This window comes from Giraffa tippelskirchi, chromosome 6 (genome assembly GCF_054371585.1).
Source record: "Giraffa tippelskirchi isolate mGirTip1 chromosome 6, T2T-mGirTip1v1.2.pri, whole genome shotgun sequence".
NCBI classification, from domain to species: domain Eukaryota; kingdom Metazoa; phylum Chordata; class Mammalia; order Artiodactyla; family Giraffidae; genus Giraffa; species Giraffa tippelskirchi.
Window position 1 is genome coordinate 95,190,780 of NC_137280.1, and position 26,562 is coordinate 95,217,341.

A 26,562-nucleotide genomic window follows, 5' to 3' on the forward strand; every position below is an offset into this window, starting at 1 on the left:
ACTTGGATTCATTTCTTTATACTTCCTCAAATAATTACCTGTGACATGGCTTATTTGACCTTCACAGAAAGCCTGAGAGGGGTTGGTCTAATTATACCTGATTTTCAGGGCAAAGAAACTGAGAATAACAAAGAGACACATGGTTTGCTTAGAGTCATGTAAGTCAGGGGTGGCACAGCCAAGGGTTTGTTTAATGTCTTTTAAATTTTATTTTATTTATTTATTTATTTTGGTTGTACATTGTGGCATGTGGGATCTTAGTTCCCTGACCTGGAATCAAACCTGCATCCCTTGCAGTTGAAGTGCAGAGTCTTAACCACTGGACCACCAGGGAAGTCCCTAATGTTTTATTATTTTTATTTTATTTTTTAATATTTTTAAATTTCTGTTTGTTTTGGCTATGATGAGTCTTAATTGTGGCACATGGGATCTTCAGTCTTTGTTGCAGCACATGAGCTCTTTAGCTGTGGCATGTGGGATCTTTAGTTGCAGCAAGTGAACTCTTAGTTGTGGCATGTGGGAACTAGTTCCCAGATCCAGGATCAAACACATGCCCCCTGCATTGGAAGTGCAGAGTCTTAACCCCAAGACCACACTGTTTTGATGCCTATAACTTTGCAATAAGTTTTGAAATTGAGAAGTGTGAGCCCCTCAACTTTGTTCTTTTTCAAGATTGTTTTGGCTATTCTGGGTCCCTCTAACTCCCATATGAATTTTAGAATCAGCTTGTCAATTTCTGCAAAGAAGTCAAATGGGATTTTGATAAGGATTGGGTTGAACCTATAGGTCAATTTGGGGAATATTGCCATCTTAGCAGTATTAAGTCTTCCAATCCATGAACATGGGATGTTTTGTCATTTATTTAGGTCTTCTTTAATTTCTTCCAGCACCACCTTGTTTTCATAGTATAAGTTTTGCATTTCTCAGTAAATGTATCTCTAAGTATTTTATTCTTTTTGATATGTTGCAAATGGAATTGGTTTCTTGATTTCCTTTTTCTTGTTTATTGCCACTGCTTAGGAAATACAATGGATTTAGTGTATTGATCATGTATGCTGCAGCCTTGCTGAACTTGTTTACTAGTTTTAACAGTTTTTTTTTAAAGTTGATTCCTTAGGATTTTCTATCTACAAAATGATGTGCAAATAGAGATTGTTTTAATTCTTCATTTCCCATCTGGATGCCTGTCCTCTTGCCTAACTATCTGGCTATAACCTCTGGTACAGTGTTGAATAGGACTTATGAGCAGGGACATCACTGTCTTGTTCTTGATCTTAGAGGGATTAGAGGGACATCATTCAGTCTTTCATCATTAAGTATGATGTTGCCGGTTGACATCCTTTATCAGGTCAAGGAAGTACCCTCTCTGCCTAGTTTGCTGAGTATTTTATCCTGAAGGGATGTTGAATTTTAAATGTCACAGCCAGGATTTGAAGCCATGTCTCTCTGACTCCCGAGTCCTGATGATTACCTGATAAGCTAACTCAGGGTGACCCCCAAGGGAGCCCCACATTGAATGCAGAAAAGAGCAAGCTGTCAGCCAATGAGGTGTTTCCATCTGTCCCTTTTCTCTTTGGCATTTGAAGTGAACTTGGGTAGAGACAGAGAGGGAAATGTTTAACTTGAAGGAATGTACAAAGACAGTGGACTCTGGCATAGGGCAGAGTTGTGGGGGAGATGTTTTGGAAGTGGCTTTCAAGAATTCAAGGCTGGGTTCTGTGAACTTGGCAGGAGGAGTCCTGTACATGCCGTGATGGGCAGTTGATGGTTCCTCTGGAGTTGTCTCAATAAAAACAAAACAAAGCTAATTATCAGGTTCTGGGAGATGCTGGATTGGAGGTTGTGTTGGCAGAGAGGGAGGAGGAGGGAAAAATGGAGAGAGCCCACCACTCCCCTGCACAAAGTGGCTATGCTCAATGACTGAACGATTCACTCCACAAACCATGAGTCACCTCCACAGCTTGCCAGTCCCTGGGTTGGCAGACACAAGAGACTCAGAACCTACCATGCCCCACCTCCCAATTCTAGTATTTTCCACCTTGTGGAGCTCTGAGGCTTAAGCCATGCCCCAAGGGAGAATATTCTCTCCTATTTTCTCTTCAAGCTTTGGCTTGCAGGAAATCTTGGTTACTGGATCTTTAATGCCCTCTGACACTTGTCTATATTCCAGGGCTGGCAATAATATCAGACTAGAATCTTCTGTTCTGTTCCCCTTGTATGGATTTTTATGATCACCTGGCTAGTCATCCTGGCTTTCCCATTTACAGTAGTCACATTTACCAAGCAATCCCTTCTAGAATCTAGATGAAGTAACTCATTTCACCCTCCCAAAACTGGAGGAGATAAGAGACTCTACTATACTGCATTGGCAGATGGGCAAACTGAGGCACAAAGTGGGGAGACAGAAAACAAACAAACTTCCCCCAAATAGTAATCACTCCAAATCATAATAAATAATCTGGTACCAAGATGAAGATAAACTTTGGCAGGATGGTCAGGGAGGGTCTCTCAGAGTTTTGAAGGATGAGGAGCCAGCCTTGGGAACAGCATTCTAGGAAAAGGGAACAGCCAGTGCAAAGGCCCTGAGGCTGGACTGTGCCTGATATTTGCAAGGAACAGTGAGGTGGCTGGCACAGGTGTACTGGAGTGAGCAAGGGTTGGGGGGGAGCAGATAGAGGCGGTGAGAGCAGGGAGGTGATGGGGGTAGGCAGTGGAGTACCTTTTGGGCTGCAAGGAAGGCTTGTGTTTTTATCCCAAGTGAGATATTGTCTGTGTCCTTCCCTGGAATCAATTCTTAGAGGACAGGAATTTTTTAGCCTGTTTTGTTTCTTTCTGTGCCCCAGCCCTAGAAACAGCCTGGCACACAGATTGATGGCTTGAATGGTTTGGTGTCCTGAGCACACACTGTACCATGTTTTGCAACTGTTTTCCTTGCCTGCTCACAAGAACTCTCAGAAGTAGATGAGGTTGTACCCTTTCCGACAATGGTAGCAGTGAGGCTGAAAGGGGCTTTTTCAAAGTCCTTCACCTTCTAGGTGGCAGGGCTAAGTGTGGCTCATGCCATGTCCAGCCCCTCCAGAGCCAGAAGTATACCTCCATTGAGTATACAGGGCTTGAGCACCTACTGTGTATTTCAGATCAGCTAAGCGTTTGTGCACAGATCATCCCATTTGATTCAAGAGGCAGTTGTGTCTCCATTGCTTGGATAAGAAAACCAAGGTCAGATTGTCAGTGGCTAGGTCAGGGTCACACTGCCAGGAAGGAGGACAAATAAGTTCTGCAAACCTGCACTGGCCGCTGGGAAACTCCAGGCTTAATTTAGGTTCCTTGTTTAATTATTCATCCTCTCCTCTCTTGTCTCCTATTTATGACTTCCGCCTTCTTGTTTTGTTCCCTGGGTTAATGCCTTTTGTTTATATCTGCATCTTTGGCCAGGAATGAATGAATCAATGATTTGGGAGGAAAAACTCCCCGAATTCTAAACTTGAGTCCTTTTATGGGCATGAGGCCCTCTTCAAACACATACCTTGATGAAATAAAATGCTTCCAACGGGTTCAGAACACAGTCATTTGATGCACAATCTTGTTTGGCATCTTTGAGCCCTCCAGCCCTCCATGGTAATCTTTCCCTTTTTTCTTTCTGTCTTTTTTCCCTCACTGTCCCATTTTCAAGTGCCAACTATGGGCCAGGTGGGCACCCTATCACACTTCATCCTTACAGTCTCTTGTGAGCAATGGCCACCTTGCTCCATTTCACAGATGGGAAACTGAGACCCAGGGAGGTGGGGCAAACACATTTTGCAGCTGAAAAGCTGAGATAGGGCCCCACACAGCAAGCCAGTGTTTGAGCTGGGGTTCCTACTGTGGTTTGCCCTGCCTCAAGGGCAGCAGGTGATGGTAATTAGGTGAGAGGTTTGGTAAGTGCTTACTCTGCAGGAAATGTTCTCTCATTCATGCAATCAATAAGCTAGGATCTCCAGGCCCCATGGAGGCACACCCTAGCATGATCAGAATAAAATCAGGATGATGGCATAGATAATGGAGCTTAGGGTGGCTGGGCCATGGTCAAGGAGGGCTTCTTCCAGGTGCTGCCGGTTGAACAGAGATGGGAGAGAAGAAATGGGGAAGATGTTGTGCTAAGTCGCCTCAGTCCTGTCCGATGCTTTGCCATCCTATGGCGTGTAACCCACCAGACTCCTTTATCCAAGGGATTCTCCAGGCAAGAATACTGGAGTGGATTGCCATGTCCTCCTCCCAACCCAGGGATCTAACCCTCATCTGTTTACATTTTCCCAACCCAGGGATCTAACCCTCATCTGTTTACATCTCCTGCATTGGCAGGCGGTTTTTTTTTTCTTGCCACTAGCGCCACCTGGAAGCCCCAGAAAGATCCCCGGGGCCGGGTGTGCCGCGGGGAAGACTATGCCAGGTGAAGGAACAGCAGGAGCAAGATCTTGTCAGGAGTGAGTAGACTGGAAGAACTGTAAGATGCTGGCTTGGCTTAAGCATGGACACCTGGAATAGGGTGGTGGGTGCCAGTGCGGAGAAGTGGGTCTCATAGAAGAGGTTGGATTTTATACAGAGGGCACTGGGAAACCAGGGCAGAGTCTAGAGCAGGGGATGGCAAGCACCATGACCTTTGTGCCAAGTACCCTGGGGCTATCGGGGGGGGGACCAGAAGCCAGAGGGGTCCCTGTTGCTGACGCTGCTACCCACGTGTCCCTCGAAGCCCCACACCCCCACGTGCTCCTACAGCCCTTTAAGTGCCCCGGGCCACGTGCCTCCGCCAAGCCGCCTCATTGGCCGAGGGGCGTGGCGGCTGTGCGTCTGCGCAGTGACGCGCCATAGCGGGCCCCGCCCCCGGCCGGCAGCGGCGGCGGCGGTGGCGGAAGGGATGACGTCACCGGCTGGGGGGGCGCGCGAGCCGGCGCGAGGGGAGCGCGAGCCGCAGTGAGTGTCCTCGCGCCGCCCGCCCGGCAGCCCGGCCGGCGCGCGCACGCCGCGAGCCGCTGGCGCTCGGGCTCCGCTCGAATCCCATGCAACAGCCAGGATGTGAAGCGGGGCAGAGCCGGGGGAGCCCAGCCCAGCCAGCCTCCAGGTAAAGGAAATAATCATGAATTCGATTCAAAGAAATGCAGGCGCTCCAGTGGGGGTCTTGGAGACGGCGGAGTGGGCAGCGCGCCGGCTTTGTGCCGGGGAAGCCTGTACGGCCATTGTGCTCGGAGGATGCTCCGCTGCAGCCGGCTGCACGCCCAGCCGCTGCGCCGGGCGGGCTGCGTCCGAACAATGCCCCTGAGGGGCTGGGCCGGGGCGGGAACGGGCCGCGGGGGAAGGGGCTCGGCGGGCGGGGCTGGGGGCTTCGCGGCGAGGAGGGGGCTGGGTTGGACTCGCCCGGAGCGCGGCGTTGGAAGCTGCCCAGCGCCGCCGGCTGCACCACCCCGGGCTGCGGGCGGGGCAAAGGCGCGGAGGGAGGACGCGCGTGTGTGCGGAGGGGGTGCTGGCCCCGGAGGCGCCCAGCCAGGCTCCCCGGGCGGGTCCCAGAGGCAGGGGGCGCTGTGCTGGGGATGGGGGGCGCGCGGGCGCCCCGGAGTGGAGACAAGCCCGGGACAGGTGCCTCCAGGTGAGAGCGAGGGGGGCACCGACTGGACTGTGCGCCCAGGGCGGCTGCTGTGCCCGCCGCCTTCGCTCTTTAATCCCCCTCCCTTAGAGACCCCCCTACTCAATGCTGTCTCCCCCTAGCGCCCTCTCGGTCTCATCTATCCTTTGGTGGGGGGTGGCCCTCCGCTACCTTGTCTTGCCCCACCCTTTTGCGGACCCAGCGCCCCCTCTCAGATCCCCCAAGTGGGGCAAGACTCAGCCCCCAGCCCCAGGGACCCTTGCGGACGGGCGGGCGGGCGCGCGTGCTGGGCGCCCGACCTCCCCTAGGAGCTGGGGGCCCCGTGGGGATCCCGGGAATGGGGAAGCCGCCCCTTCGGCTGCCAGCCTCGCGGGTTCTGCACGCCCTGGGAGCCCCCTTGGGGGCTGGGAGGAGGGGCGGTGACGTCATCCCTGGGGGCGGAGCCGTCGGAACCAGGTTGAAGGGGGCGCGGGGGCCCCTTACCCAGAGGGAAGCCCTCCCCCCCGAGTTAGAGCGCCTGTACTCTGGGCGCGAGGGTTTCGACCGAGTTACGGCCAAGTTCACCGCTCCTTATGGAAACACTGCTACATTTAGGATTCCACCTGTCCACAAATCCTGGATGCTTACCCCCACGAAACTCCCCGTAAATCAGAGAACCCCCCCTTCAACTGCTTTCTCTCTGAAATTCTCAAATCAGAGAATCGCCCCTAACCCCAAGTGGAATCTTTTTTTTTTTTTTGTCAGCCACACACCACCCCCCGCCCCCAATCTGGAATCTCCTCTTATGTGATCCTTTCCCCGATTTCAGACCTTCCTCTAGTAGCTCCGTAAATATGCAGCTTTTCGGAATGTGTTTCCTCTGCAGTCCTTCCTCAAATTTAGCCACCCCCTTGGGTCCTCATCCCCCAAACGTACGAACCTCTCCAGCGTTTCCATCTGGGGGGTGGTGCCTCCCTTCCCCTTTTCGGGCTCAGCTGGGATTCCCTTGTTCCCCCCATCTCCATCTGTGGGAGTCCTCATTCTGAGCGTGGAGCCCTTCTGTCTCCCGCCAGACCCCTGAAAAACCAACCTAGCCAACAGCTCCGTGAATTGGGGAGGGAGGTGTCTGAGGCGTTCAGGCTGGGCATTAGGACTCGGAGAAGGGACAAAGCCGCAGGGTCCTCGAGGGTGTTGAGGTCGGGGTCCCACCCGCTCTGGGCCCCCGGTGGTCTCCCCCGCTGGACTTTGGCAGTTGGGGTTCTGGCCTTCCATCAGTGTTCCCCACTGTTGCTGTTCCGGGGTGCAGCGGGGGGCGAGGGTCCCTTTTGTTTGGGGCGCCCTGCTTCACCCTCTTGCACCCGTGAGAAGAGCCAGCCAGCCCGCGCCTCTACTCCTGCCGATAGCAGCTGCTGCTGGAGCTTTTATTAATGGCCGAGGGACTGGGTCGATTCTGCCATTTGCATAACGCCCCTCCCCCACCCAGGGTCCCCTTCCTTTGTGCCCCCTCCCCCTGCCAATCTCGCCTGCCTTCTGTCCTTCAGCTCTGTTATTCCTCTGCCAGCTGATACTTTGGCTACGGAAGGAAGGCAGCTGGGACTGGGGGCGGCTGCTTTCCGCCCCCTGCCAATCTCAGAGCCCACCAACTTGGGCCTGGGTCTCTGGCTGGATCCCCATCCCCACTCCCCCGCAATGCCCTCTGAGGGGGCATCTCCGGATGCCTGCTGTCCTGTCTCCCTTCTTCCCCCCGCTCCAGAAAGCTTCATCTTGCCCCATTCCCTGGGCCCGGGGGACACCTTCAACGTGACTGTGCACTTCTGTGTGGGGCCCTGGTCCCCCCAGCCCCCTGGGGGCAGCCATCTGCGATTGTCCTGAGAGTTGGTATAATTGGGCTCAGGCAAACAAAACGTCGAGGGAGACCCAGCCTGCCTGGTGAGCTCATGCGCTTTTCTATTCTTGCCACCCAGTCGATGACATCGGCCCTCCAGGGGGTGAAGAGGGCTGGTGCTGTCATGTCAGTACCCGTCCTGCCAGGAGAGGCCAGGCCTGGCCCACTCCCCATTCTCTGCGGGGGAGGGGGGAGTGGGGCAGAGGCATGGGTCATTCTGATGTGACTGGGGTATGGCATTGGAGGGTGCTGCTGGGGTGCAGGCCGGCATCCTTGGGGTGAACCCTCCTCCCCCATGGTCCCGTGCCTTGAGGTGGGCACAGAGGGAGGGCACTGCCAGCCAGGTGCCTGCTTGCTGCCTGCACAGGAATCGTCACCCACTGACCATGCCTCTGTTTCTAGCTCCTTGGATCATTCCTAGCGCCTTTCTTTTTCCCCTGCTTCCCTGGGGGATCCCGGGCATCTTTGCCTGTCTGGGGGCCCCATTCAGACACCTGAGGCATTTTTATCCCGGCACCAGAGCGGCGGCTCTGGGCTGAGTTGTCAGAGCAGGTGGAAGGGGAGAAGCTCCTGGATGTCAGGAGTTTAGTGGTGGCATCTAGGGGGGACAATTCTGGAGCCATGACTGTGTGTCCATTTTCTTTGGGCCGCTGAGAGCGTGGGGGTCTGCCTGACCTCCCCTAGATTGGGATCGGTCTAGGGGACAGCTCCACCTCTCCTCAGCAGACGGCTTTCCATGGATGACTCAGTTTCCCCTTCTGCCGTCTGGGTGGGCACGGAACAGCCCGTCACAGGTGTTGGAGCACCGCGCATCTCCAACTGCTGCTCCTAGGAGCCAGGCGCCGGGAGACCTGTGGCTGTGCTGATTACTCCAGCCTGAAGGATGGTCAGAGAGGTGGCCAGGCAGGGAAGGATCGGGTAGGGCCTACGTGGCTCCGAGATGCAGCCCCCAACAGCCCCAAGTTTCACCTGCTTCCTGTGACTTTAGTGCAGCCGCTGCTTGGAGGGGGCAGGTGGGATCGGGGGTGGGGGGTGCCGATAGAGTTCAGGATGGAGAGGAAAACCCTAAAAATAAAGACAGATATTTATAAACCTGGCGGGTTTAGGGGATAATTGACAAAGCTTAACGTTTTCAGCTGAAAGCAATTCCCACCCCCCTACCCCTCTTCACAACCCCGACTGCATTAGGTTCCATTTGTAGAGGCATCCGGAGCCAGAGGAAGGTTCTTGGGAAGTGCAGTGGCCCGGCAGGCTCCTTGTGGGCTGTGGTGTCCCCTCTGGGGGGAGGGGGGAGGGCTTGTGCTTCTGGAGAGAGGCAGGGGGCCTGGCCAGGGGCTCGGAGACACCACCCTGCTTTCCTCTGCACCCAGAACAGCCTTCTGGCACACCCTCCGTGGGCGGGCGTCCTGTTTCCCAGAATTTACAGGGAGGAGGTGCCCCTGTCTTGCCCTTGCTCTGTCCTTCCCCACCACAAAAGATGCTCAGCCGGCGGCGGTGGAGGGGGTATGTTGGAGAGACCCCAGCTGCCCACCAGGCAGGAGGCTCAGAGTGGGGACAGGTGACAAGATCCAGGTGCCAAGCCAACAAAACCCTATGTGGGGCTGTGGAGAGAAGAAAAGTCGCACCACTGCGCTGGGGAGAACAAGGGTTTTTCAGATGGTTTAGAAAATTTGATCTGACTTCTACCTGGAACCAGAAAGGTCCTGGCTTGCGGCTGGAGAAAGTGGAGTGCTGGATGGGGCAGGGGATGGTTTCAAGTGCGTGTCACCCCATCACCAGGACAAATAGCCTGGACCCAGGCAGATCATAGCTTGAGATGTATAGGAAGTGGTGACACCTGGGTCTTTGAACCCTGCGGTCCAATATGCCATCCCCTCTGGGCTTCTAGACGCTTACGAGTTTTGAGTGTGGTATTCGGATTCGCCCCTGCTCCCTTCTCTCTTTTTTCTTTAAGGAAAGAAAAGGCACACACACACACAAAGGAAGAAAAAACAAAGAACCCCGCCGTACCATTTCTGTCTTGTCTCTGGCTGATATTTCAGAAGTGTTGGGGTGGGGGGTTGTGCGTGGGGAACATGAGAAAACCAATTGGCTTACACTTGTGCAAAGGCAAAAATTAACGAGCGGGTGGGAGTGACTCACGGACAGGCCCCGACTTTCTGTGTTGCTTTATTTTTGTCTCTCTTCCCTGGTCTGGGGAACTGCCCTACCTCTCCCCCCACCCCTCCCCCGGGTCTGGCGGGGGTGGACCTAGGGGTTGCTGCTATTCTGGGCTGGCTATGGAATCCCATTTCGGTTCCCCCAGTCCTGCGGAGGCCAAAAGGATTCCATACCTGAAAACACACCCAGGTTTTTTGTTTGTTTTTTTTTAGGATCCCTGCACCCTCATGTTCCCATGCATTCTCCCCTGATCCAGGGGCTTGGAACTCAGGTTTCTGGGTCACAGTGACCCCGCTCCCATAAATATCCTGTTTTTGAAGGAGCAGATTTTGTCCAGAACTCCCTGGATGGCCCCTGTGGCTTTTGAGGTTTTATCGTTTTTGATTTTTTTTTTTTGGAAATCTTTACTGTTACATTAGTCCCTTGTTGGAAGGCCAGGCCCTAACCCTCCTAGGAAAACGGAAAAATCCCAATTTTTGGTTTCCCAGTTGTCCCCTTTCTCCCTCTCCCTCTCCCTCTCTGTGTGGCATTGTCTCTGTTACTTAACCTCTCCATGTAGGAGCCTCATCTCTTGCAAAAGGAGGAAATGCCTCTGGCTCAGGGGGTCGTGGGGCTTCCCTGATGGCTTACATGGTAAAGAATCTGCCTGCAATACAGGAGACCTAGGATCGATCCCTGAGTTGGGAAGATCCCCCGGAGAAGGGAATGGCAACCCACTCCAGCATTCTTGCCTGGACAATTTCATGGAGCGAGGAGCCTATCGGGCTACGGTCCATGGAGTCGCAAAGTTGGACCTGACTGAGCGACAAACACTTTCAGGGGCTCCTGACTTCCAGCACCCACCCTGCTGTGCATACTTGGGCTGGTTGGTTGACTTCTCTGTGCTCCTTCGTCCCTAAGATCAGAGAGCAATCGCAGCCTGCCTTATGGCAAGCCCCGACAGGAGATATTGTGGGTAAACAGGCTGCCTCGGCTCTTGGACGTGGCCGTCGCTGGCTGCATTCATCCTATGACGGCCTCGGCCCCCGAGTGGTGTCTTGGCCTCTGTCATAGAGGGCTGGGACCCTCAGATGGAGGCGGGCCAGGTGGAGAGAAGCCAGGAAGATGCTCTATTGCCATGCTGTTGCGTGGGTAATTGAGTGCTGGTGAAAATTCAGGGGTTCTGGGAAAGGGAGGTGGATGCGTCTGTGTGTGTATAATTTAACGCCACTTATAATTAACCCCATGATCAGCAAATGAGGGGATGTTGGGGAATAACAATAGCTGATCTGACTTATTTGGAGCTGGCGCCTATTCCAGGTCCCATGCTGAGTAAGTACCTTAGGAGCGTGCTGGGAACCCCATTTCACAGACAGGAAAACTGAGGCACAAAGAGAGGTCTCCACCGGCCTCAGGTCACACAGCCCACATGTGAGAGAACTGGAAATCTTACCCAGGACCAGCAGCTGCCAGAACCTGAAGTCTTAACTCCTGGGAAGGAGTTGGGGGGCTCTAGCTGCCCCATTGTCAGAGAAGTAGCTTTGATGACCATTCCCCTGCAGGGTTCACTGGAGAGTCACTGTGGAGACCCCAAGGCCCCCAGCTGCCTTCCTCAGAGTATGGACTCTGTTCTGAGGTAGCTTGAGTTCAAATTACATCTCTGCCACTTGCTGGCTGTGTGATCTGGGGCAATTTGCTCAACCTCTCTGTGCTTCCTTTTTCACATCTGTAAAGTGGAGAGGTGATGCTCTCCACCTTGTAGGGTTGTTAGGAGAATCAAACGAGTCAATGTGTGTTAAGTGATGTGTCAATATGTAGCCAGATCTGCCTGGTGGGGGCTCCCCAGCAGCATCCTTCCCACCCCCGGAACCCTTATCCCCTCATGGGGTCCAGCATGGGAACAATGTCAGGATGACTCAGCCATTGCAAACTGGGGCGTTCCCCATCACTGGCTGCCTAATCAAGGCTGCCCCATATCTGCAGCAGGATTGGGCCAGGCACCTGGCAGGATCTGAGCCATGGGAGGCCAGGAGAGGCAGACAGGGAGGGCAGGTGGCTGCCTCGGGGATCTGGGCGCTCCTAAGACCCCAGGCAGTGGCCCTCTGACTTCCAGAGTCTGTAGTGAATCTAGGTGAGTGCCTTGGGGGAGATCCCTGAGGATTCAGGGCTGTGCGGGCTCAGCTTTGGCTTCAGCTCTGCTGAGAGTTGCTCAAGTTTATCAGCTTGGTGTGCCAGCCTTCATTCATTCATTTGCCAATTCATTCAATCGTTCATTCATTCAATCAGTATTTGTTGACTACTGGTGGCCAGAGAATTTGAGAGCCAGACCCTAGGTTCAAATCCCAGCTCTGCTGCTCACCAACTGTGGGACCTCAGACTATTGATGTAGACCTGTTGAGGAGCCTTGGACTGGGTGTGAAGCCACCATGTGCCTCAGGGTCCTCATCTGTAAAATGGGACCTTTGCTTCACTTATGAACGAATATGTGCTGGTAGACTGAAAGCACTTGGTGCGTTCTTTCACTTGCTTTCTTTTTGTAAATAAAAGCAAATGAAAATAGAATTTAGGGGATACAGCAGTAAACAAGGCGGGCTCGGCCCTCCATCCCTTGGACCCTATAGTTTCTTGGGAGAGACAGTGAGTACATAAATAAGAAAAAGACTGGCTGCAGTACTGTTCTGTGGAGATTGGAAATCCAGTGGCCCCCAGCAGGTCACAGCGCCCCTATTTTGTCTGCGAGTGGAAGGGGGCTTTCTGAGTTGAACAGGTATTAGGAACACCAGGTGCAAAGCTGAGAAGGCAGGCATGTGACGCTGTGTGGCAGGAGATGAGGGAAGCGGAAGAGAGAGGTAGGTGACCTCGTAGGGTCCTGACCCTGAGGAGCTCACATGGCATTTTCCACACATGCAGCTAGAGTTTGCTGAAAGCCCTCCAGAGCTTGGGTGCAAAGATCATTGCTAGTGGAGATCTGGGAACTCTGGAAACACCTCCAGGAACAGCTCTCAGGCTGAGGCCCAGAGAGGCAGGGGGACTTGCCCAAAGCCGCACAGCCACACCAACCTTGCTTGTGTGACTGCTGGGCTGAGCCTCCTACTAGAAGCTGGGCAGGGTCTCTTCACACTGGTCTAGAGAAGAAGACCGAGGCAGGAAGACTTGGCAGAAACTTCATTGTCTTTTTTTTTTTGGCTGCACTGCATGGCATGCAGGATCTTCCCCAACCAGGGATCGAACCCTTGCCCCCTGCAGTGAAAGCTCGGGGTCTTAACCCCTGGACTACCAGGGAAATCCAGAAACGCCATTCTTAAACCCCAAGGCCCATCAGGGCTGGAGAGGTCATGCTAAGGGGGCACTGGACAGAACCCCCCCAACCCTGGTCTTCCTGGTTCTCCAAGAAAAACCAGAAATCTAGATTTTTTTTTTTTTACATGAAATTGCCCTATTTTTCCATTCTCGGATCATTCTTTTCCTTGCAACATCTCCATTTGCTGCTTGCATGGGCTCAACCCCTCACCTGCCATCCCCAGGCCTCAGTCTCCTGGACTGTGAAATGGGCTGAAGATTCGCAGCCACCTGGAGGGGTTATTTGAAGGTAGTGGTGCTGTTCCTCCCGGGGAGGGCTGAAAACCGGGCCTGGGCCAGCGGGCCATGCTCGATAAACATTGGCTCTGATAATATTGGTCATAATGATAAACTTGACTGAAATTAAATGCTGTGCTGGCTGGTCCCGTGAGGCAATGCTGTGAATTACCTGCTAGCCGCAGGACCTGTTCCTCTCCCCTTGTCTTTTCTGGAACGTACCTATTTGTTCTCGGGGCTGGGCCACTGGATCGCCTGTGTTATCTGTGGAGTTCGCTGCAGTGGTTCTCAGCCTGGGGTGATTTTGCTCCCCCCACCCCGGGGGGACACAGGGTGAAGTCTGGTGACATCTGTGGTCATCACAACTAGGGGATGCTCCTGGCATCCAGTGGCCAGGGCAGGGATGCTGCTCCACACCCCACAGCGCCTGGGATGCCCCCCACCCCTACCCCCTGCAACAGAGAATGACTGGGTTCTAGATGTCAGTCACGCTGAGCTGTCGAAAACCTGCTATGTGCTCCACAGCCCAGGTGGTGAGAGAAATCAGGCAGCTGGGGTATTATGGGCTTATCTGTGAACATCCACCTCCCGTGCCCTGCACTGCCTTCCTGGACTCGAACGCTGAGATCCCAAACGGGTTCCCGCAGCCCACCTGTCCCGGCCCCCATGGCCCAGTTGATCATCGCAAGCGGGAAACTGCCCCTGATGCATGGGTTCCTGGGGTTTTCCGGAGATAGTGGTGGATCTGGGACACCAAGGGGCTGCCATGGCTAGGTCTTTCCTCTTTTCCCTATCTAGTTTTTGGAGGCCAGAGTGCTAAGTTCGAATCCTGATACAGGCCCTCCCTGGCTGTGTGAGGTCACCCCTTCTTCCTTCCCCCAGCCTCAGTTTTCTCATCCAGGAAATGGGGACATGTCCTGCCTGCTGCATCAGGAATTAAACACCATCATGTGGATATGGGGTCTGGCACCCAGGGTACACATGTGTGTGTGTGTGCTTCAGTTATGTCTGACTCTTTCCAACTCCATGGACTGTAGCCCACCAGGCTCCTCTGTCCATGGGATTTTTCCAGGCAAGAATACTGGAATGGGCTGCTATTTCCTCCTCCAGTGCTTCTTCCCAACCAGAGATCAAACCCAAGTCTCTTGCGTGCCCTGCATAGGCAAGCGGATTCTTCTTTACCACTAGCGCCACCTGGGAAAACAAGCAGGGACTAAATGACTGTGGCTTCACCTCCCCTCCTCTCACCTCCACCTGTCTTCACAAACCACTGGGGGAGATATGAATGGAACCCCACATCCACAATTTCCCAAACAGTTACAACAGAGGGGAAATAACCCAGTATTACGTGAGGTCCCCGGTTGTGGAGTCTACACTGCTTGTCTGACCCAGGGCTCAAGCTTCACTGAACTTTCTCCTTTCATCCTTAGAACAGCTCCGAGAGGTGGCAGATGGGGGCATCTGAGGCACAGGGTAAGGACGAGGAACTGGCTCGCTGGAGTCTTTTCCCAGGGTTGTCTGTGTGCATTTTTGTGCTCATAGAGGGTCTGTACTTGGTTGAATGATCTGCTGTTGCTTTCTTGAAATGATTAATAATTTTTGCAGAAGAAGGCTCTGCAGTTTCATTTTGCAGGTGACAGTTATGTAGCCAGAAGGTTGGTCGCAGATGAAGGGGCGTCATTGTCAGCTGGTCTGGGTTCAAGGTCCATCTTTGCCTCTTACTGTGACTTCAGGCAACTTGCTTTGCCTCTCTGGATGGTGTGCCCAAACGCTTCTTGCCATACAGTCCCCTGCCAGCTTCTCTACCCTCTCCCTTCTCACTCATTCTGCATCGGCCACGCTGACCTTTCTTCTCTTTCTACCTCCAGGCCTTTGTCCTCGCTGTTTCCTCTGCTGGGCATTCCATTTCTGGCTGGGCCAACCCCATCCGGCCAGTGTTCCCCAGTAGTCTTTTTATTGGCCTGGCCAAAAAAGGTTCATTCAGGTTTTTCTGTAACACCTTACAAAAAAAACCCGAACAAACTTTTTGGTCAATATCTCACTTTTTAGCTGCTGTTTTACAGCCCATCTGACCCCCTTTTCAGGATGGGAGCTCCACCAGGCTCCCTCCCACAAGACCATCCTGCCAGGCTTTTGAAAGTTGCCCTCCTGCGCTAGAACCAGTGTGTCTAATTGTCCAGATTAGATGGGTCATGGCTGGGAAAACCCCACATCAGCAGCTCAAATGCCCTGGCTCAGCTCCCTCTGCCCTGGGCAGGGCTGCTAGGAGACCCACGACCCCACTGGAGGTGCTGTGTGACTTCAGCCACTCGCTTGCCCTCTCTGAATCGCCTCATACCTGAGCTGTCTGATGCAGAAGCTATGATGAATGGCTGTTGAGAGCCAGGGCCCCTGAGGACCAAGTGTCATGGGGTCAGGGAACCCTGAAACAGTCCAGGAGGTTTCCTATCTCTTGAGAAGATGAGAAACCCAGAGGAACACAGGGGATCCCCAGAGGGCATAGTAGCTGGGCCAGGAGGTTTTAAGATTCCACTAACCCTGCTGTTCATTGGCACCCTGTCCGTTTAGCCAGAGCAAACTCCAGGAGATGGTGAAGGACAGGGAAGCCTGATGTGCTGCAGTTCATGGGGTTGCAAAGAGTCAGACACGACTAAGCGACTGAGCAACAACATTCAGCCAGATAGGTAGAGAAGTCATTGAGATGCCCCTAGGAATGGGCCGGGCTTTCTGTGGGGGATCACATTTGGCATTTGTAGAATCTGCATTCAAGCCTTGGCCTTCTGCAGAGCATGACTCTGGGCCCCTGGAGTCTCCTGACTGAACCTCAGTCTCCTTGTCTGTAAAAGGGGAACAAGACTGTTTTGAATGATTAGAATGGTCTGTACCGAGTCTGCTTGGAATGTGCTGGCACATTGAAGATGTAACAGGCTAAATGTCTTAAGACACAGTATGGTGATGAATGCCTTCTCCGGGCACATCAGGGAACCCGCAAACGGAGCTTTGGAGGGGGGCAAAAGGTTTGGGAGTCCTGGGAGCAATTGGGCTCAAGTCTGGCTTCTCCCAGCAGGGTTGAGTCTCTTGCTGCAGTGCCGCCAGGAGCTGGGGACCAGCCCCAGGCAGACAGAACCACAGGCCATGCCGGTGCTGTGATCCATGGTGGCAGGAGGCCCACCTCAGGACCACTGAGCCACAATGGGGAAACCAAGTCACATCTATGTGGCCAGAGCCCTAGGTGGATTTTTTGGGGGGGTCAGTTCTGTGCCACAATCACCCAATGAGGTGCAGTGACCTCTCTAGATTCCCTATCCAGAGCTCTTTGAGATACCACCCAGATGTGTGCCTTTTGCCCCCACCTCCCTGGTCCTCCTAGAGACTTGCTGTGTGTATGTGTTAGTTGCTCAGTCATGTCCGACTCTTTGCGACCCCATGGACTGTAGCCCGCCAGGCTCCTCTGTCCATGGGATTTCCCAGGCAAGAATACTGGAGTGGGTTGCCATTTCCTTTTGCAGGGGATCTTCCCAATCCAGGGATCGAACCCAGGTCTCCTGCATTGCAGACAGATTCTTTACTGTCTGAGCCACCTGGGACACCCCATCAGGGAGACTTGGTAGTTTTCTTGAAAACCCATTCTCTCTGAAAACTTAAAAAAAAAACCACTTTATTTATTTAGCTTCACCAGGTCTTGGTTATGGCACGTGGGATCTTTGTTAAAGCACGTGGAATCTAGTTCCCTGAGCAGGGATCGAACCCAGCTTACCCCCTGCATTGGGAGCGTGGAGTCTCACCCACTGGACCACCAGGGAAGTCCCTCTTTGAAAACTTAAAGGAGAAAAATTTGTCTTACTCTCATCAATGGGCAACCTGATATGTCCTTGACATAAGAAGGCAGAACCTTTAAAATAAATATAATGAGAGCAAAAAAAAAGAGAGAGAGAGAGAAAGAAAATGACATTAAATCATTCTGCTGCCGCCACAGGCTTAGAGCAGAGGCCAAGGGCTACTGAGGCGTTAAAGCCCAGTTAGCACCCACCGGAGACTTCCAGCCTTGAGGCTGGAAAAAGCCCGGGAGGGGAAGGGCCCCCTTACTGGTGGAGTCCATGTGGCTGCACACGGCTATGACTGTTTGGGGGTCTCTACCTTCACACCAGGGTCCTGGGACTCTCTTCTGTGTGTCTGAGTGTTCCTTCTCAACAGCCTCGGGAGAAGGTTATTTCTCCCTGAATTCAATTAATGAGCCTATTAAAAACTATTTATTTTCCCTGACAGTTGTTTACTGAGGAGAAGGAGATAAATTGGCTGGGCAGCCTCACCAGGCAGGCACGAAGTGGGACGGGAAATGCCTGGTGCCTTGGGCCTGAGTGCTTAGCAAGGGTGGACCACAGGTGGGGCCCTGCCTTCCAGACGGCCCCTGAAACACGGAGCCTGAACTTGAGCTGCAGCCGAAGTTTGCAACCTTGGGGTCTTTGGGGAGGCGGAGCCTGGGATGAGTGAAAAGCATCCTGGAGTGGAGGGTTTCATGTTTGTGGTGGGGGAAAGTCTCTCAAAACCCCTTCTTTCTCCTCCACAGCAGTTGAACCCTTTGACTTTTGGGGGTACATAGCTACCTGGTGGAAAAAAAACCCAAACATTTCTGGGTATACCTTGTAGCTGTCTGTGCTACATGATTCAGTTCTGACCAGTGGGATAAATGAACAGAATTTCCTGGAAATGTCTTCAAAGGGAGGTAGCACATGCTTCCTTCTACCCTACTTCCCTCCCCAATTGGAATGTGGAGGTGATGGTAGGCAACCAGGCAGCCATTTTGAACTGTGAGGCAGGTTCATGCCTAAGAATGGGAGATCAGAGATGGAAGGAGCCTGGACCCTGATGATAAGGGGTGGGCAAAATAGCCCTGAGAGACCCACCTGGGAGCTTCCTTTATGTGAAGAGAGAAAGTAGGCCTCTCCAGTGAGTTTTTGTGGGTTTTTTTGACACCTACAGCCCAACTTGATCCTAATAGCATCAGTAGGTGAGCCTCGGGACAAAGCACTTTTCTTCTTTCTCTCCTTAGGTCTCTGCTCATTTTTAAGTGAGGCTTCCTCCCAATCTCTATTGAGGTTTGCAAAGTTATTATTTGTGAAATAACTTGTAAGGTTGTTAATTGCAAAATTCGCCTCTCCACCTGGCTCCCCATCTTTCCCGCTCTGGCTCTGCTTTTACTGGCAGCACTGTTGCCATCTCTACTTCATATGCCTCTTACCATCTACCTCCTCTCTTCCTGTCTCCTCTACTATGTCCACAGCAGCACTTATGCACAGTAGGGCCCCCTGAGAGTTTTGCACACACAGGTCTCCATTCACCAGGCAAGAAATGGGGCTCTGAGACGCCTCAGGTCTTCCAGCTGGCTTGTGCCAGTGCCTGCATTGGCACCAACTAAGCAGGTGGCTCCCGAGTCCTCCCTTTTCACTTGTTTGTGTCCCCCCACCCCACAGTCGGCCAGTTCGGGCCGCTCAGCGGCTGCTCCTGATCCTTCCTCTCGCCCCCGCGTTCTCACCTCGGCCTCCAGAAATAGCCCCTTTAAAATAGCCGCGTCCTTGCGTTCTGGGCTTCTGCATGCCCACGGACGTGACGCCGTGCTGACGGGCCAGCCTCCTTATTGCTGTGGGATTTTTAAAAATACAGTTGGTGTTAGATATCCTCCCCCTGCTCATTTTTTACGCCTGAAGCAGCCCAGCCACGCACAAGGCTGTTTCCATCCCAACACTTGTCATTTGGGGTTTTGCAATGTTTGTCCCCGTGGATACTCCATCATGGCCACGGAGCATCTGGTTTGCAGAGCTGAGAGTTTCCACTGCAGGCTCATGCCAGCCCACAGTTCCAAGTCTGGTTGGGAAGCCCTGAGTTTGAGTCCTGGTGCCGCCTCTTGCTGGCTGTGTGGCCTTGGGCACGTGGAGGAACGTCTCTGAGCCTCGACTCACCAGTCAGTGAACATCTCAAGACTTCAGGTACACGGCTGAAATTCTTGAAGCCTCAGTTTACCCACCTAGAAATGATACCCCTGAGGGTTTTCCACTTGGGGCCCGGATCACACAGTGGGTGTTCTTGAGGTATGAGCCAGCCTCATAGCAGGTGAGTCATCTCTGAAAAAGCTCCATGACCCATCCCAGGGAAGGATGGAGTGAATTTAGCACCAGCTTTGGGCACTGCCACTTCTGGGAACCTTCAGGAAATCACTTCCTCCTTTGCAGACTTAGTTTTCCTCATCATAGAATGGGCCCATATCAACAGATTGTGGGCAGGTGACCAGGAGATGAGGCACCCATGCTGTTTTCCCCCTTCCACCTTGGGCTGAGGACACAGCAAATGCTCTGTAGATGTTGCTGATGTTTTCCTGCCATGTTTTATGCTTTGAGACCATGTCGATTAGTGGTTCACAACTAGACGGGCCTGGGTTTGAGTCCCAGCTGTGTTGCTCACCTGCTCTGATGTCACCTCCTGGCCTCAGTGTCCTTATTTGTACAATAGGGGAAATGATGACCCTCATCTTCCCAGGATCCTTGGGAGGATCTGATGAGTTACTAAGAGCGAAGCCTTACTGTTGGGCTCAGAGTAAGGATGACACAGTGGCCGTCATTAATACATCTAGGACTTTCCTGGTGGTCCAGCGGTTAAAACTGGGGTTCTAATGCAGGGGGTGTGGGTTTGATCCCTGGTCAGGGAACTAAGATCCCACTTGCCATGTGGCTGAAATAATAATAACAATAACAATAATAATAATATATCTACTCCCTAAATAGTTATCAGGCACCTTCCAGCATGGCACCTCTTCCTGGGAGCAGGATCAGAGAGATGGTCTGTTTCTTTGGCTGGAAGATCCTGGCTCCACCTCTGGGGCCTCCCTCCCACCCGGGCAGGGATTAAGCTGTCCGGAGGAACATGCCCTGCCCAGGCCACAGGCACCACGGAGGCCGCCCCTGCTTCCTGCGTTTTCTCAGCAGGTGTTGGCTGGAGACTCAGGAAAGGGGGCAGAGGGCAGAGTCCAGGGATGGCTCAGAAATGGGGACAGGAAGGGGCCTGGAGGAGGCGTGGAGGCTTCCGCTCCCAGCCAGCCCCAGAGGCCCGATGGATAGCTGGTTCAGCTGTGGCTACAGCCACCCCCACATCTGTGCCGTGTCATCCGGGCACCTACTGTGTGCCGGGCTCTCTGCTGGGGCCCTGCCGGGAGGAAGTGCGTGCTTCTGTGGCACTCAGGTTGTGATCAGGAAGAGATAATAAGCAAACGATGTGTCATGTCAGGTGGTGATAAGAGAACAGAATAAAAGAGGAAAAGGGATATGTGAGTGAAGGGATGAAGGCTGTCATTATTTTATTTTTTTATTTATTTATTCTTGGCTGCTCTGAGTGGCAAGCAGGATCTTAATATCCCAACCACAGATTGAACCTGTGGCCCCTGCAGTGGAAGGGGCACTTAACCACTAAGGGTGTTAACCACTGGACCACTAGGGAAGTCCCAGGGCTGTCATTTTAAGTGAAGTCATTGGGATGGCTTTTTATTGAGGGGTTGACAACTTGAGTAAAACCCTGATGGAGGTAAGGGAGGGAGCCAAGTGGATGTGTGGGAGAGAGAATGATCTGGGGAGCGAGCGCAGCCTGTGCAAAGTACCTGGGGCAAGAATGTGCCTGAGGTGTTGGAGGAACAGTGAGGAGGCCCATGTGTCTGGAGCAGAGTGAGCCTGGGGGCCAGAGAGGAGGGGAGGGCAGGGAGGGACAGGTGGGGGCAGGGTGGGCAGGACCTTTGGGCAGGACAGACTTGTGCTTTTACCCAGAGGAGGGAGGTGGGTACCTGACCTAGATGCTCATGGGAGCCTTCTGGGTTTCTGGGTGCTGTGGGGAGGCTACATCATGGGGGTGGGGTGGGGGGAGCAGAGCAGAGGAGACTGTACTGGTGGTCCAAGCAGGGTAATGGGGTGAACCATGTGGAGACCTAGGATAGGGGAGAAGTGGGGAGATTTGGGATAGAGTTTGAAGGCAGACCTATCATGGGCGACTGTGATACCCCTCTGGCAGGCAGAGAAGCTGAGACCCAGGGAGGCTGGGTCATCTGCTCAGTGTCAAACAGCTAGATGTTGGACAGTGGCTGGGTGACCTGGCTGGGGTGCAGCTTGCTCCCTAAGCACTTCATGGCCGTCACTTCTTTCTAATTTACTTGTGTTCTGTGCTTAGTCACTCAGTCGTGTCTGACTCTTTCCGACTCCATGGACTATAGCCCTCCAGGCTCCTCTGTCCATGGGGATTCTCCAGGGGATCTTCCCAACCCAGGGATTGAACCCAGGTCTTCCACATTGCAGATGGATTCTTTACTGTCTGAGCCACCAGGGAAACCCATATAATTATAATTATATTAAATTGACCAATTTATTATAATTTAAAAAACAGAGACATTACTTTGCCAACAAAGGTCCATCTAGTCAAAGCTATGGTTTTTCCAGTAGTCACATATGGATGTGAGAGTTGGACCATAAAGAAAGCCGAGTGCCGAACAATTGATGCTTTTGAACTGTGTGGTGTTGGAGAAGACTCTTAAAGAGTCCCTTGGACTGCAAGGAGATCAATCCAGTCAATCCTAAAGGAAATCAGTCCTGAATATTCATTGGAGAGACTGATGCTGAAGCTCCAATACTTTGGCCACCTGATGAGAAGAACCGACTCATTGGAAAAGACCCTGATGCTGGGAAGGATTGAGGGCAGGAGGAGAAGGGGACAACAGAAGATGAGATGGTTGGATGGCATCACCGACTTGATGGACATGAGTTTGAGCAAGCGTCTGGAGTTGGTGATGGACAGAGAAGCCTGGCATGCTGCAGTCCATGGAGCTGCAAAGAGACAGACACGACTGAGCGACTGAACTGTATGATTTATATATATATATATATATATATATAACTGTATAATGTATATTTAAATTATAATAAATTTTATTGGAGTATAGTTGGTGTATAGTGTTAGTTTCAAGTGTACAGTAAAGTGATTCAGTTACACATATTGTTGTTCAATGACTAAGTCATGTCTGACTCTTTGTGACCCCATGAACTGCAGCATGCCAGGCTTCCCTGTCCTTCACCATCTCCTAGAGTTTGTTCAGATTCATGTCCCTTGAGTCAGAGATGCCATCCAACTATCTTATCCTTTGCCTCCCTCTTCTCCTGCCTCAGTCTTTTCCAGCATCAGGGTCTTTTCCAATGAATTGGCTTTTCTTCTCGGGGGGGCAAAAGTATTGGAGCTTCAGTTTCAGCATGAGTCCTTCCAATGAATATTCAGGGTTGATTTCCTTTAGGATTGACTGGTTTGATACGTATACATATATTCATTCTTTTTCAGATCCTTTTCTCATATAGGGTATTAAAGAACATAGAGTATAGTGCCCTGTGCCATACAGTTGGTTGTCTATCTTATATATAGTTGTGTCTGTTATGTTCTTTCTAAGCTCGTGCTTTATCCCTCTGTCCCTTGTTTCCCCTTTGGTAACAATAAGTTCCTTTTCAGTATCGTAAGTCTGTTTCTCTTTTATGAATAAGTTCATTTGTATCTTTTTTTTTTCCCCTTGCATTTAAAGGCTTGGGTGAGTTTGCTTTCTCTTAGTCAAAAAGTTGGTTGGAATCCCCACTCTACCCCATTTTAGGAAAATACGTTGTCAATACTGTTGGCAGATATACCGGGACAAAACCAAGTATCCTGGATTTGAATTTGCCCTTACCCCTTACTTAGCTGTGTGACGTTATGGCTTTTGCCCAACCTCTCTGAACTGCCCATTTCCGGTGAAATCAGACTCAGCTCTTTGCTTGTCATCCCAATAATTTTTTAGCTCCTGCTGTGCGCCAGGCCATTTTAGGCAGGCTGGTTATCCCTGTCTTGACCACTGTGGCCCCCAAAATGTTAGTTGACAAACCACAGTGCTTGGGCCACGTGAGAGTGGATGGGAGCCTTCCGTGGATTGTCAGTGCCTTCCGTGGATCCCTTAGTGCAGATGTCAGAAGCTTAGAGGGAAGTCTTGAGGCAGCCAACCGCGGGAAACGCTAGTTGTCTGGAGCCTGGCCGCATAGGGACAGATGCCATGCGCAAAACCCTGAATCAGCAGCCCTGGGGTGAAAAGCAATTCAGAAGACCTGGGCTTGGAACCAGGGGTGTTTTAGGAAAACTTGTACATATATTTTACTTACACTTTCCACTTATGTTCAGGAGAGAAAGGTGATCTGAGTCTATGGTCCAAAGAAGTCTAAAAAAACCCATTCAGTTGCTGTCAAATGATAATTCTGTGTGATAAGAAAGTTGTGTCTAGGGACTGCCCTAGTGGCCCAGTAGTTAAGACTCTGTGTTTCCACTGCAGGGGACATTGGTTCAATCCCTGGTTGGGGAACTAAGATCCCGCATGCTGCCTGGTATGGCAAAAAAAAAAAAAAAAAAAGGCAAGCAGTTATGTTCAGTTTAATTGGTAGCATTTTTTCTTTCTTACTGACACGTAAAATAGTGATGCAGCTTAAACTCAATTCAATACAGAGATCGTCAGATCTGGAATTTGGATGAGAAAGAGGGAGAGAAGATAAAAGTCTCCAAGAATGAACAATGGGAGAGGAGGTCAGGAAAGGCTTCCTGGAGGGGGTGGAAACTAATCTGAGATGTGGTGATTGAGTAGGAGTTACCTGGGCAGAGATAGGAGGGAATGATGTTCTAGGCAGAGAGAACAGCATGGGCGAAGACTCCCCTTGTGAAGTCACTGTGAGCCCTCAAGGTGGAGCAGTTAAATCCTGTGTCTTGCATGAGGCCCAGCACATTGTAGGTGCTCACTAAATGGATTGTGGTAGATGTTAGACCAGTGGATCCATAATAGGCAGCCAGTTAGCGGACACGAGGTAGGTGCTCAGTAAACAGGCACTGCCCTCAGTCCCAGATCTGGATGATGCCTTGTGGGTATTGCATTCTAGCATCTGCATTCTGAGAGACCTGAGACCCAGAGGTTTGGGTCTGTTTGAAGTTCATCAGCAGGTTGACTGTTGAGCAGGGATAACCTTGAAGGTTATCCTCAGCTCCGTGTCCTGCTCCTAAGGAGGCTCTGTCCTCAGATGCACAGTGGGCAGGCAGCTTGAAAAGAAGAGAAACCCAAATCAAACTGACTTCAGTTTGAAAAAAAGGAAATGAATTGATGTAGAACATACCATCTTCAGGCATGGCTTGATCCAGGAGCTCAGACAAGGACTCTTTAACTCCTTGTTAAAGATGAAGAAAAGCAGACTGGTGGTGGTTTAGTTGCTAAGTTGTATCTGACTCTTGCAATCTCATGAACTGTAACTTGCCAGGCTCCTCTGTTCGTGAGATTTCCCAGACAAGAATGCTGGACTGGGTTGCCATTACATTCTCCAGGGGATCTTCCCAACCCAGGGATCAAACCCGCATCTCCTGCATTGCAGGTGGAATCTACCAACTGAGCCACCAGGGAAGCTGAAAAGCAGACTGTCATGGGTTGCCATTTTCCTAGTCTGGGAAAGACAAAAGCAAACCCAGATTGCTTAAACTGCTTGCCCAAGGCCACCTAGCGTGGAGGTTAAACCATGATTCAGACTTGGGTTGCTCTGAATCTAAAACCCATGGCTTAGGGTGGTTGTGCCAAGCCAGGTGATGATGACTCCACTTTACAGACAGGGAAATAGAGATTCATAGAAGGGAAATGACTTACTTAAGGTCACAGAGTAAGCAAGGAGCAGAGCCTGGGACCAAACTCATGTCAAACTCATGGTCTTGGATCTCATGCCGTATGATTCTCCGTAAGCATGGGTTGGATGGTGAGTTGGTTCAGCTGAGACAGAGAGGAGGAAAGGTTTCCCAGGAGCCACATTGACTTTGGGCCAGGGTCTCCCCTCCCCACCCAAAAGGAGCCCTTGCACCAGCCCTCCAGCCTCCCACCCTGGATGGTTATGACTTTCCCCTCGCTCTTGATGAACACATCATGGGTGACAGGTGGGGAGGTCCCCACTGGCCCTGGCTTTGTGCCAGCCGTGAGTCCCGGCCAGGCCTGCCCATCTCTGTCACAGGAGGAAATGAGATTGGCAGCCAATTGTTCTCTTCAGAGCCAGCCGTCTCACTCCCCAATGCCCGGCTCCCAGGATCAAACGAATTGATTGCTCAAGCCCTCATCCCTTCTCCCTAGCGAACACCTGATCCACTGCTCGGAAATTCACTGTTTCTGCCTGAGCATGGTCTCTGCCTGTGTTCCCTTTGCCCTTGGGCATCTCCGTGGCATTTATGGGACACTTACTGTATACTCGGTGTTGAGCTGAGCTGCAAGCCAGCTTTGTCACCTCAATCTAGGCCAGGCTCTGGGGCTACCGGGTGACCTGCACTCATATCCTCCCTCTGCCACCTCCAAGCTGTGTGACTTTGAGTAAGTGGCCTGACCTCTCTGAGACTCAGTTTCCTCCTCTGTAAAAGGGAGAGAATTAGGTGAGATGTGTGTCTTAAAATATTAACAAGTGTTATTATTACTGTTATTCTTTCTTTTGTGGCTGTTCCGGGTCTCTCTGCTGCACGTGGGCTTTCTCTAGTTGTGGCAAGCAAGGACTACTCTTCCTTGCAGTGCACAGGTTTCTCTTTGTGGTGGCTTCTCTTGTTGTGGAGCCTGGGCTCTAGGGCATGTGGGCTTAGTAGTTGTGGTGCACGGACGTAGTTGCCCTGCAGCATGTGGAATCTTCTTGGACCAGGCATAGAACTCATGTCCCCTTACATTGGCAGGCAGACTCTTAACCACTGGACCACCAGAGAAGTCCTGTTATTTCAACATTAGCAAAGCTAGGTCTCTTGGGCTCTTCCAACCTTGTTCACACACCCTATGCCCACTGTTCCGTGCTCTTCTTTTTCACACAGATGCAGTATGTATGAAGCCTTCGCCTGCTTTTTTCTGGGCTGTGTACTATGCTATTGGCATGCCCACTCCCCTCCTGATGGTCATGCCCATCCACCCCTCTCTTTCACTTTCCCGTGAGATAAGCTGCAGTGCTTTTCATGCACAGGTTTCAAGCACCAGTAAGAGATTCTGTGGGGAATTCACATTTTTAAAAATAATTATTTACATTTGTTTATTGGGCTGTGTTGTGTTTTCCTTAGTTGTGGCATGTGGGCTCTCTGATTGTGGTACATGGACTCAGTAGTTGCAGAATACAGACTTAGTTGCCCACATGGCACGTGGGACCTTAGTTCCCCGACCAGGAATCGAACCTATGTCTCCTGCATTGGAATGTGTGCGCGTGCGCTCAGTTGCATCCAACTCTGCGATGCCATGGACTGTAGTCCACCAGGCTCCTATGTCCATGGAATTTCCCAGGCAAGAATACTGGAGTGG

The 26,562-nt window shown here is 51.9% G+C and overlaps 1 protein-coding gene across 4 annotated transcripts in view; it reads left to right on the plus strand.

Annotated features, from left to right (window-relative positions):
* The first annotated feature begins 4,825 nt into the window (after positions 1-4,825).
* The window catches only part of PTPRS (protein tyrosine phosphatase receptor type S), a 110,156-nt gene continuing 88,419 nt past the window's right edge, over positions 4,826-26,562 (plus strand). For 3 of the 4 annotated variants that reach the window (XM_081499616.1, XM_081499617.1, XM_081499622.1), the window contains exon 1: positions 4,826-5,098. The gene's annotated coding sequence lies outside the window, so the exon portion shown is untranslated. The remainder of the gene's footprint in view (positions 5,099-26,562) is intronic. The other variant, XM_081499620.1, reaches the window with a different exon arrangement.